We start from the raw sequence: 5,258 nt of genomic DNA, 5'->3' as shown, positions 1-5,258 counted from the left end.
GCTCCGCCCGGAAGCGAATCTGGATACACAACGTTCCGAAGGGGCGGGGCCCAAAGGCGGCCGCTCAGTGGTGCGCGCCGGGGCCAATCAAAGGACGGAGGAGAAGGAGGAGGAGGGCGTAAGGGGCGGAGCCTGAGACGTTTGCTGGAGGAGAGAGAAAGAGACAAAGAGATGAAGGTGGATAAGAAAGAAAGGAGGATGGATGGAGGAGAAGAAAGAAATGGATGGATGGGAAAAAGGATGGATGGATGGAGGAGAAAGAGAGAGAAAGAAAGATGGATAGATGGAGTAGAAAAAGAAAGATGGATGGATGGGAAAAAAGATGGATGGATGGAGTAGAAAAAGAAAGAAAGAGAGAAAACATGGCTGGATGGATGAGAAGGAGAGAGAAGGGAGAGAAGTGTAGGGGTGTGTGGAAGGAGTTCAGGAGGGTCTTCAAGCCCCCAACACTCTTTGGGCCCTGACTTCTTCCCCCCCACTGCTCTGCCCTGCTAGCCAGGGGCACAGGAACCCCATGGGGGCAGCGTTAGGATTACATGTGCATGGGGAGAGGGTTAGGGTGGATGGAGGGACCTGCCATGTGCTGGGCCGGGACTGCCCCAAAGGGGGAAATCCCCTGATTCCCTATTGGCCGGGGGTTTAAGTTACTACTGTCCTTGTTAAACCTGCCCTGGAGGTTGGGCCTCTAGAACTGGGGTTCCCTGGAGTGGCAGGTTTGACAGCATGGTCTGACCTGGAGCCATCTCTCTAGGCATTTCTACCCTAACAGCTGAGCATGCAAAGCTCCCTGGGTAGCCTAGATCCTCAACTCTGCCTCACTGCTACGGCCCAGCCAGCTAGAGCTGACTCCAAGGGCATCGGTCCCCAAGACTGATGACCTCCGACAGTAAAACAAAGGGCTTCAGAGCTAAGGCAGCTACTGCCCCCTTCCACTGGGACAAATAACTATTACATGACATGGGGCCTTGCAAAACTGCCAACGACACAGGTCGTCAGAACTAGAGAGATACCAGTGTGTGGAGCCCCCATGGGAGATCTCCCATCCAAGTAGTAGCTTGTAGGAGGACCTGAGATGCATCTCTTCCATTGCTTTCCCTTGCTCCCCTCTTCAGCCTTTCCTGAAGTTGCCTCTACAATAGGAACAAAAACATCCATTTCCTGACAATAGGGAGCTCTATACAGGATTTTCCACCCTACTCTATCTCAGGAGCCAGATCTGCTCCAAGTTACACAGATATAAATAGCAAAGAACTGGCTGCTTTCAGGAACAGCTCTTCTGTACTCCTTGTTCTAAGATGAAATTTCGCTCTCCCTCTTCCTCTGATTAGTCAGCACCTTGCTGTTTTGCTTCTGCATGCAAACGAGTCCCTCACAATAAACAGGCCACTGATCTTCCTGACTTTTAAAGAAAGATTTTGAGGCTGGTAGAGGAAGGCTGGAGCAATGGTTAGGAGGCTGGCCTCCAACTTAAGAGACCTGCATTCAGTTCTGGTCTTATGCGAGTCATTTAGCCGCTGTGTGCCTCAGTTTCCCCATCTGCACAATGGGGATAACCGCGCTGCCCTGCCTCACGTGCAGGGTTGTGAGGATAAATGTGTTAAAGGTTGTGAGATGTGCTGATATTACGATGATTGGGGCGGGATAAATACCTCAGATAGAGGAGTTTAGTGCAACACCATCAGGCTGGATCCGTTTTCTAATAGGAGATTAGTGCTTTCGTATGGCTGCTGTAGGTTTAAATCCCGCTCAGGTTGCAGGCTGGGATGAGATCGTGTGGGTGTCTAGCTGACCTGTTGGGGATGTTTAGCCACATAACACAAATCAACTGTCCCCGAAGACTGCTCTCTCGGCTGCAGCTTCTGTCCCCAGGCAGCGGGGGGCGGGGGGGGGGGGGAAATGTCAGACCCAACAGGGAAGTTGCTAGGGTGAGCAAATCATCTCACGCTGCGGCCTCCTCACGCCAAGCGCAAGGCGCTTTGGCTGCCGCCGCTAAAGGTTTCACGGCATGAAGGAAGGGGACTCCATGCTGGAAGGGGGGGCTGCAGGAGCCTTTGGTTGCTCTCATTCCCCCCCCCCCCCCATGGATCGCTGCTCTGAAAAGCGCACCAACAAGCTCCTTGCAGCTAAGGCAGGTGGCGCGTAGAGCAGGGTAGCTGCAGGGACCACGGCTGCCTGGCTAAAGCTTTCACACCTCCCTCCACATGATCCAGATCTCCCTTCCCCTGGACCAGGGCTGCTCCGTCCTTTATACGGGTCCTGAGAAGCAGAGGCGGGGGCCTGTGTGGGGAGCCCCTTCCAGCTAAACTGACTTGGGGTCTGTGAGCTGAGACTCTCCTGATGCTGTGTGTGTGTGTGTGTGTGTGTGTGTGTGTGTGTGAGATCTGTCAGCCTTGCCTAGACTACAGGGGTGTCATTTGCTATGGGGCAGGCCCTTTGACCTTGTCCCCCTCCCCCTGACTTTTCATAGGTCCATATGCTCCATTGTGTCCTCCACTTTTTGCTCCCCCCCACCCCCAACATTGCAGGTTATCATATAATCACATATTCATTGATTACAAGGCCACTTTGATCATCTCGTCTGACCCTCCCATAGAGCACGGGCCAGAGACCTGCCCCGAAATAACTCCCAGGGCAGAGTTTTTTAGAAAACCCTCCAATCTTAATATAATATCCTAGAGGCTGTCACAATTCCCCTCTCCCCGGTGCCTGTGCCAGACTAGAGCATGAAATCAGGGCTTCCCGACTCCAGCCATGTAGCTTGATTCCAGCCCACACAACAGCGTTGGCCTACAGTCTATTCGCACACACACTCGTGCGAGAGTGTGTGTGTGTCTGGAATATTATATTAAGATTGCTCTGCCCTAGGATCAAAGATTGCTCTGCCCTAGCATCAAATTTTCACAAGAGCTCAGCTCCCATTTGGACACCGAATTAAGTGGCCGGATTTTCCAAAGTGCGGGAACCTGCCCCGGGGAGAGGCTGCTGGGTGCTGATACCTCTGGAGGATCCAGGCCCCGGGTGCGGGTACCTCTTTGAAAGATCCCAGCCGCGCCGTGCCGCGCTTTGTAGCATGATGAAGCACCCTGCTACCTCTGACGCCAGCCCCCCGCCCGGAGGATGCTTTCTGCCGAGCGGCTCCTTGGCTGCGCTGCAGATGGGGTGACTCATCTCCCTCTCCCCTCCACCCCGATTACGACAGGGCGGCCGAAAATAGCAACGAGGGGGGAGGGGGGAACCCAAAATAACTGCCAGCACCTGGCTGGTGCCGGGATGAGAAGCAGAGAAAAGATGCGCTTGGTTCCTACCTCCTGCTCCCAGGGAGCCGGGATTCTAGTCTCAATCTGCAGCAGAAGCGGGGCTCTGGGAGCGGGCCCAGCTGTGAAGTTGCCTTGGCAACCAAGATAGATGGGGGGGAGGAAGGGAAAGAAAGAAAGAAAGAAAGAAAGAAAGAAAGAAAGAAAGAAAGCGACCAACGTCTAGAAAGAGAGTCCCCTTCCCCCGGCCAGCTGTCCCAGTTTCATAGTTCATTTCCTCTCTATGGTCCTAGAATAAATCATTCCTCTCTCCACCTGGCTGAATGTCGGCTGTGAAAGGGGCCCAAGGGACTTAGGAACCTCACCGCCATTGAATTTCACTGGCAGGCCGGTACCTGGATCCCTTTGCAAATAGCCATGGAAGAGCTCCGGGGGAGGGGGAGGGCGGAGCTGCAGGGTTCGGATCCCGGGAAGTCCTCACAAAAATCAATTTAATATACAGTCCTCAAATAAAGGACATATCAGATATTCAACTGATAAGAACAGATATTAGCTTAGGAGATAATGTTTGTGCTTCATGGTCCAAGAGACGCAGACAAGGTTTTCATCTCAGGGACAAAAGACCAAACACATCAAGACACTTGATCATAGCCTTTAATAGGCCAAGAGTCTACTTACACTTGATCTTAGCTCTCACGGCGAGCAGGCACCCAGCCAGACTCCGCAGTCCCCCATGCTGCTCTCGCTCCGGCACGGTGCCATCCGCTTCAGTGGGAATCGCTCCGTAGTCCATCCGGTGTTAGTGAGAAGGGTGGGGGTCAGCCCTTGACATCTACACTGCAAAAAAACAACAACCCCGGGGCAGCAAGTCTCAGCACCCGGATCAACTGCCTCGGGCTCCCGTGCTGGGGCTAAAACTAGCAGTGTAGACATTCTGTAACTAATCTCGTTCCCTGAAAGGCCCAGGCGGCTTTAGCCGATAACGTCTCTCACCACAGAATCAGCTGGAGGCAGACACTGGGGCGTGGGAAATTCCAGCCCAGATGGTTAAAGTTTGGCAAAGTTAAGAGGAGCAACTGAAAACAAGGTCTTATGGAACCTGACGCATTCCTGTGTCCCTCTTCACCATGGCAGCTGAGCATCTCCCAATCATTAACAGGCTTCTGTCTTACAACATCCCTGGGAGGCAGGGAAGGATTATACCCATTTTACAGATGACTTGATGACACAGGAGGACTGTGGCAGTACTGGATTTGAGCTCGGGTCTCCTGAATCCCACTCTCCACTAAGCCAGCTCTCCTACCCCCTGCCTCTGTGTAACTTACCAGGGCAATCAGCTAATACATAGCATCCCTATAGCGCAAGACCCGCTGGCCCAACTTGGCCATATGTGTTTCATAGTGTCACTCCGCTTTACAGACGGTTGCAGGGCTATGGTCACTGACGTGGGTGTCAGCCCATCCTGCATCAAGCCATGGGAACCAAATAACACTGACTAAGCCTGCCAAATCACACAGCAAAGGCAGGGGGAATGAAGCCAAGAAATTGATGGGAAATGAGTTTTCCAGCTGTGAGCCTATAAAGTCAGGGCCTCTCTCTCTCAAATGTCAGCCTACGGGTTGTTTACTGGAGACTACAAGTCAGAAGATCTGGGTTTGATGCCTAGCTCTGCTACTGACCAGTTGTGTGACCTTGGGCAAATCACTTCTCTTGTGACTATAAATTCTGCAGGGCAGGCACTGTGTCTGTACACCACCTAGCATAATGGTGCTCTAATCTCTGCTGACATTACTCCCATAATAATAACTCGGTTTTAAACCCACAATCAAGGGCTTTCTCCATACAAAAGTCATAGTGTTTTAACTATACCAGTACGGTTAAAGCCTGTACAATTCCCTGACTGTGGGTGGGGTTATATCTGTATAAATCTGCTTATACCAGTATAGCTAGGCCTGTCAGAACTCAATTTTTGTTATTTTAAAACAAATACAAGGAAGTATTTCT

The 5,258-nt window shown here is 52.1% G+C and overlaps 1 pseudogene; it reads right to left on the bottom strand.

Moving 5' to 3' along the window:
• Positions 1–3,722: 3,722 nt before the first annotated feature.
• Positions 3,723–3,858, bottom strand: LOC112106047 (annotated as a pseudogene).
• Positions 3,859–5,258: the final 1,400 nt, after the last annotated feature.

Source organism: Terrapene carolina, unplaced genomic scaffold, assembly GCF_002925995.2.
Source record: "Terrapene carolina triunguis isolate 2854851 unplaced genomic scaffold, T_m_triunguis-2.0 Scaffold227, whole genome shotgun sequence".
Classification (NCBI taxonomy): Eukaryota; Metazoa; Chordata; order Testudines; family Emydidae; genus Terrapene; species Terrapene triunguis.
This window is presented reverse-complemented; position numbering and strand designations above follow the sequence as displayed.